The 7,769-nt window shown below is 33.4% G+C and overlaps 1 pseudogene; it reads left to right on the top strand.

Moving 5' to 3' along the window:
- The window catches only part of LOC111634574, a 16,953-nt pseudogene extending 9,330 nt beyond the window's left edge, over positions 1-7,623 (top strand).
- Positions 7,624-7,769: the final 146 nt, after the last annotated feature.

Here is a 7,769-nt window from a genome sequence, read left to right as displayed (position 1 = left end):
ACACTGGCCGTATTGCTGCTCGGAGTAATGACATTTGCCTAAGTCATTTTAGAAACATTTTAAAAAGTAGGCGAAGCCAAACATCTTTGGATAGATATTTTACCAAGTGACCTCTATCCAGTGAAAGTGCTGGTGGAAGTGAAGGAAAGAAAGCAAAAAGCAGTAAATAAAAAATTAAAAAAAAATATATATATATATATAAAACAGAAAAGATAAAAAAATTAGTGTTAAGTTATTTTTAAGTTATTGTTACATTATGTTATGTAAGTTAAGTTTTAGTATTATTTCCCTTCTCCCTCTCCTCCACCGTCGTCTATCCTCAAAGGTAAAGTGCAAATAAAACTACATTTTTTTTAATCAATTATTATTCTATTATTGTTATTTATACATTTACAACTACAAAACTAATTTTTCAGTGTTTTCCTTACTATAGTTATTATTTTTTTTTTTTCAATGTACTACTTAACTTTAATTTGAGTGTGTTTTTTGTGTTGTAACGGATTATTTGGTTTTAAATGTAATCATATGGGGAAAAATGATTCCCCTTACAACATTCTCATGATATGATCTCAGTTTCGGAATGGATTAATTTTGTATCCTGAGGTACTAGTGTATGTTTAAATCGCTCTGGAGACTGGACAGAGTAGCATTGTCATGTCTTCTGTTTAAGAGGAAAATTTGAAGAATTTGTTGTTAAGTTCCATCGAGTCGTCGTCGACTCCTGGTGACTTCATGGACAAGTCTTCTCCATCTTGATCTTTTCCTTGTTGTTTCTCGTAGCTCCTCCAGCTTCATTTCTGTGACTTTTTCTATTTCTTCTATCCATCTTATCCGTTGCCTTCCCCTCTTCCTTCTACCTTCCACTTTTCCCAGCATAATAGTCTTCTCTAGGGAAACTTCTTTACGCATCACATGTCCAAAGTAGGTCAATTTTTGTTTTAAGATTCTTGACTCTAAGGAGAAGCTTGGCTTAATTTTTTCTAAAATTGAGATATTTGTTTTCTTTTCTGTCCATGGANTACGTCACTCTTGTTTAAGTTAGACTTGGGAATTTTTTTGTTCAACAATAAATGTGAATTCTTCTTCATGGAAAAATAAGACATCCCCTGAAAATAAGACCTAGGGCATCTTTGAGAGCAAAAATTAATATAAGACACTGTCTTATTTTCAGGGAAACAGGGTAGTTGCAGGCAGGCAATCCACCAGGCTGACAATTATCTATTCATAGGTTCATAAGAATTGACAAGTCTTTAACTGTGGTATACTCCTCACTGTTTAAAACCCTGATGTACAGTTGAACTTGGTTATAACAACATTCAAGGGATCATCTTATTTATGTCATAGTCAGATTTCATTGTATCTGAGGTAAATATGTAAAAATGTAGTAATGATAACTGTATGCATTAATACAATGACACTTTATTACACTACACATTACACATCTATTGCTTTTAATTCTTAAAAAATCAGTAATTTTGAGTCTGGCATTTTCCAATATACAGTAGTACCTCAGGATACGAACGCTCCAGCATACAAAATTTTCAGGATATGACATGAAATTCGAACATATTTTTGCTCCACGATACGAACAAAAACTCATCATACGGCATTACATTAGTTCGCAGTGCCAAATTTTATTCACTTCTGATCATTGGCCTCAGTCTGCGTGCTTGCTTCTTCATGAAGGCTTTCGCTCAATAAAGGAAATCTTGAGATATTATCAGAAAGTGACTGATTTTATTGAAAAGAAACATCCCGAAAAGATTCACATTGGCTGTATTGGTGCTCGGAGTAATGACATTTGCCTAAGTCATTTTAGAAACATTTTAAAAAGTAGGCAAAGCCAAACCTCTTTGGATTGATATTTTACCAAGCGACCTCTATCCAGTGAAAGTGCTGGTGGAAGTGAAGGAAAGAAAGCAAAAAGCAGTGAATAAAAAATTTAAAAATATATATATATATAAAACAGAAAAGATAAAAAAATTAGTGTTAAGTTATTTTTAAGTTATTGTTACATTATGTTATGTAAGTTAAGTTTTAGTATTATTTCCCTTCTCCCTCTCCTCCACCACCAGTTTACACCTCCACTGTCGTCTATCCTCAAAGGTAAAGTGCAAATAAAACTACATTTTTCTTTATCAATTATTATTCTATTATGGTTATTTATACATTTACAACTACAAAACACATTTTTCAGTGTTTTCCTTACTATAGTTATTTTTTTCAATGTACTACTTAGCTTTAATTTGACTGTGTTTTTCATGTTGTAACAGATTATTTGGTTTTACATGTAATTAAATGGAGAAAAATGATTCACCTTACGACATTTTCATGATCGATCTGAGTTTCAGAATGGATTAATTTCATATCCTGAAGTACCACTTTACATGAATCATGTGCAAACTTCTCTTAAAAGTCAAATGGAGAATTGAATGGTGTTAAGATGTAAGAGTTTTTCTTTTTTATCCAGTTACAGTATTTTGTAGTGTAATACAGTATATTTGAATGGTGTACATTAGCAAGTAAAATTTCAGGAAAGAATCAATGAGAAGACCTCCAGAATAGTGAACCAGAAGGGTTTCACGTATTATTTAGTTTAGTCCCATATTTATACTTATTACACCACTGTTTTTGCCAGTGGCGTAGCTAGGATTCTCCGGGTCTGGTGCGGAACCAGATTTGTGGGCCCTTGTAATCAGACTAAAATATTTTTGTGTAGTGGTTTATATAGTGTATAACTAGATTAGAGTCAAGTTGATATTTTCCTGTGTAATAGGGTCCTCAGCAGCTCGAGCAGCCAAATACCAAATTTTGCTTTTTTCTGATTGCCGTGAAAAATTTTTCGATTCTTTTTTCCTGTGATTTTGGGCCCCCATGAGCCTATCGCTTTCCAGAGGCCCAGTGCGATAACAAGAGGGACCTACTGGTACAGTAGCTAGAGGGACCTATTGCACCCCTCTAGCTACACCACTGGTTTTTGCATTATCTGGTGTTATCAGTAGCTTTTGACCTGCTGCCCTGCCAGGAATNTTAAAAAAATATATATATATAAAACAGAAAAGATAAAAAAATTAGTGTTAAGTTATTTTTAAGTTATTGTTACATTATGTTATGTAAGTTAAGTTTTAGTATTATTTCCCTTCTCCCTCTCCTCCACCACCAGTTTACACCTCCACTGTCGTCTATCCTCAAAGGTAAAGTGCAAATAAAACTACATTTTTCTTTATCAATTATTATTCTATTATGGTTATTTATACATTTACAACTACAAAACACATTTTTCAGTGTTTTCCTTACTATAGTTATTTTTTTTCAATGTACTACTTAGCTTTAATTTGAGTGTGTTTTTTGTGTTGTAACGGATTATTTGGTTTTAAATGTAATCATATGGGGAAAAATGATTCACCTTACGACATTTTCATGATACGATCTCAGTTTCGGAATGGATTAATTTTGTATGCTGAGGTACTACTGTATGTTCAAATTGCTCTGGAGACTGGACAGAGTAGCATTGTCATGTCTTCTGTTTGAGAGGAAAATTTGAAGAATGCCACTTCAAAAATATAGACTACAATCTCTTCATTTATGTAGGAACAGGTTTCAAATTTGCAATCTCTGTACAGTTATCATTTCCATTTTCTGTATCATCATGATGACTATCTTTCTCTTGTATTTCTGCTATGATGTCGACATCGGTTTATTGCACTTGTTATATCATCATGATATACACTTGAATATACTGCTGCATCTCTCTTGTATTTGAGATAATTTCAGTATTGATCTTTTACCTTTCAGATTTCTCAGAGTCCAAGCTTGCAGCTGCATCTGAGAATTTTGTGTGACGGAAGCAGTTTCTAATTGACTCAGGCATAACTTGATTCCATGTTATGGCTAAACGTCTTACAGCATCTGGGAGAGAAATTTGTGTTCTGGTTGCTGTTTTCAAAGCTACTGTATTACAACAGTAGAACTGCATTTATCCAGATCTCATTAATCCAGATTTCTTGTTTATCCAGAATAAGATTGAGAGATGTATGGAAAACCTATATACTATATATATGAAAAAAATCAAAGAACTAACTTTAAGTAATACATTCATGCCTGAGTATAATATTGCAACTGTAAGAATACTGTTTTCACTTGACTCAATAACAATTTTGAACATCTGTGACTTTATAACCGAGGATCTGGTAACAAAAATAAATACAGTACAGTGTACCACAATTATTTTAGTTCAAATTAGTCCTTTGGTTTCCCTATAGAATGCAAAGCCTAATTACTGGTTGACCTTGAAAAAGGTCATAAAGAGAAGTTCTACCCCACACAAATGGTAGGAAACTTATGTACTATACATGTACTGTACCAGCTGATAGAAAATAAAAAACTGATACAGTATGTACTATACATATGTCTTTTGCTCTATACTGTTAATATTGTTGTGAAAGTATATATAATGTGCAATAAATAAAATAGATAACATAGTTTAGATGTACATTTTATGTTGTTAATGAATTTTTCAGATTATGCAGATTTTCACTCATCCAAATTGGGCCCGGTCCCATTTGAGCCATATAAACAGGGTTCCACTATAAGTGTATCAATGCCCTTCTGGAATGCAACTTAAAACGTATCCCATACATTGTTCTGTTAAAAGTATTGTATTAATATAAATATAATTTCTCCTGTATAAATATTGCCTGAAAAATGTTACACTGAGAGAGATGTATTCTAAGAAGTTTAATTATTAGTTGAGTATTAAATATCAAAAGATATTCTGTAAGATATGACTGTATATTGGTTGGGATACTGCTTTTCACTACAAATGAAAGATAAATCATACATATCTAAATTTTATTGATAGATCAATATGAATATGTAAAAATAATGTTTATTTTTAAAAGAAATAAACTTAATAAAACATTTTATCTATTTATTTTTATTTTAAGTAATGTATTATTAAAATTGTAAAAATTTTTTCATAAATATAGTATATAAATAAGTATTTTTATGATTAATTGGAAAATGCTTCAGTTAAAAAGAAAAATATTTAAGTTTTTTACTTGTTATAACTTTAAAGTGACAATTACATGTAAAAAATTAATATTTAAAGATTTTCTCATACTTTGCTTTATAGCATATTGCTTATTATCTATGATTTCTGTTCAGATGACATTTTCAGTTATTGCACATTATGTTTATAGTGTAAAGTACTATATTATTTTTCCGACTTTCCAACGATTATCGACACTACTGTGTGCCGGAAATAGCCGTTCCCTAATGGGTACTTTACGCGGATTCGCGTTAATGTGCCAGGCCTGGACTTTAAGCGTGCACCGAATTAAATAATGACAAAGTTTGTCAATAACAAAATCAAATATTTAATTAAACTTCTAGTAATAAACTATATACAGTATTTAGTAAAAATCAAACAATAATTTATTCAATGAAATTCAACAAGAATCAATCCGACAAACTCAAATCAATCTATTTCTAACTTAATTCTATTCCCCTTTGGAATTCGACAAAATCAAAGAATTAACTTATAAACAATAATTCTTATAAATTAAAGATCCTAATCGTCACCTCAATATACTAGGAACCTATTTCCTCAAACTCTCAAGACTTTCTATAATCGTCGATCCATAAATCGAATAACTTCAAAATCGCCTTGGAACTATTTAATCCTATCGGACACCTCTCTCGTTCACTGCTACGAAGCTCACCAAAGCTCGTTGCTATCAGGAATTCACCTCGTCATCTTCACTTGAGACTCGGAATTTATAGTGTGAGGTGACGTCACAATTCTGAATGAGATCACTCTCCTCATTTACATACTTAACGCTAACAATAAACTTTTTTCGTTTCTCTGGCAGCCTATTTACGACAATTACTCGTTAACCTTTTACATTATTCTTTTTCACAATTTTCGGGACGTTTTTATTCTTTAAGGTTTAGCGAGTCCCTAATTCGTGCTTGTGGGGTCTCCCCCCCTTTTCTCGGTGCGGACTTACTTTTTTTTCGCTCGGGAAGCGCAAACGTGCGCGAGTTTTTCTATGGCGCTTTTCTTTCATCGGTGAGTTGGTTTTTCTTCTATTTTTAAGTTACTAAGGTGAATGGTGAGGAAACTTTGTCCTAACAAAACATAAGCCCCAAACAAAAATAGAATAATAAGCAAAATAAAAGTAAATAAAAATAACGTTCGGACTTGGTTCCTTACACCCCTTCCCTTTTAGATTAAAGAGAAATTTATTTCTCTTTTCATTTAAAGCCAAAAATCCTCCAACTCTTATCTCTTCTAAAGGAGTGCGCCTTATATACAATTGCTGCCAGGTTTACAATTAAATACATCCCTTACAGTGATTTGACATAAGTGAGAGTGACTCGTTGCTTAATAAATTTATTTTAACTTAGTTATACAGTTTGGGGAAAATGTTGACATAAAATCACATACGTGTTCCTAGGCTTGTTGTGCTATTTTCACGCTCATGTTTGGCGTGAACAGGGGTGAAGCGTTAACCCCAAAATTTTTTCCTAACGATTTATTATCTTTCTTCACGCTACGGACTGATTGTCGGGTTATAATTTAGCGTTGTTAATTGTTTTAGTGAATGGTTACTCCAGTCCATTATCGTGAGAAAAACTTTTTTTTTTTAGTTAGATGGTGTCCTAACCAGCCATGTACAGCCAAATTGCTTTATATCAAACTGCCAAATTAATAATGTTGCAGCCCAATAAATAATCTGGCAGTTTGTTTGCCATTAGTAATTGAATTGGGTTGATGTATATGTTATTATTTCTTCTCTCTAGGTATGGAGCGAAGCGTACACATTCTATTAGGAGTCACTGGAAGCGTTGCAGCAATTAAAGCCAAACAATTAGTTCAACTATTGCAGGAACCAAAGTCGGAAGATGTCTACGTCGAAGTTAAAGTGGTCGCAACAGAAAATGCTTTACACTTCTTTTCGTTGGAGGAACTGAAAGAGATTGCTCCGGTTTTCAGAGACGAAGACGAATGGAAGACCTCGAAGAAAATTCCGGATCCAGTCCTTCACATCGAACTAAGGAAGTGGGCAGATATCATGGTTGTGGCGCCACTGGATGCGAACTCTTTGGCCAAACTAGCCGGTGGCATCTGTGACAACCTTCTGACCTGCATCGTAAGGGCCTGGGATTCCAAGAAACCTCTGTTTTTCTGTCCGGCAATGAACACGCACATGTGGGACCACCCCGTTACACGAGAACACGTGGAAAAGCTGAAGAGTTTCGGCTATGAGGAGATTCCGTGTATCTCCAAGAAGCTGGCCTGCGGAGACGTGGGATTCGGCGGAATGGCCGAAGTTCCGACGATTGCGGAAGTGGTTCGAGAGCGAATGAATATGAAATAACGAAATGGCACCAAACATGTCTGAACACGTAGGAATACATAAATTTAATGAAGCAAATATTGCACATGATAAAAACTCTTTATAAATGTGCAAATTAAGTGAAATTTTACAGGAATATAAAAAGATGTATATTATTTTTTTTTAAATATCCTTTCATAAACTGAAACAATGTTAATTTCATTTCGGTGTCTTTAAATGTTTTACTATGTTACAAACAACGTTATTGCTGCTAAACAAATAAATACTAGCTCTTGGCAAGAGAAAAATATTTAGCATCTGCAACGTTGGCAAATATTGATATGATAAAGACGTAGGGTACCTTTTGGTTTTGCGATTTCTTTCGAGATGAGGCCTCTGCAAACATCTAGTAATTTAACATGTAAT

The sequence above is a fragment of the Centruroides sculpturatus genome, unplaced genomic scaffold (assembly GCF_000671375.1).
Source record: "Centruroides sculpturatus isolate CEXI.00-Female unplaced genomic scaffold, Cexi_2.0 scaffold706, whole genome shotgun sequence".
Classification (NCBI taxonomy): domain Eukaryota; kingdom Metazoa; phylum Arthropoda; class Arachnida; order Scorpiones; family Buthidae; genus Centruroides; species Centruroides sculpturatus.
Note: the sequence above shows the minus strand (reverse complement) of the source record. Positions and strands in the feature narration are given on the sequence as shown.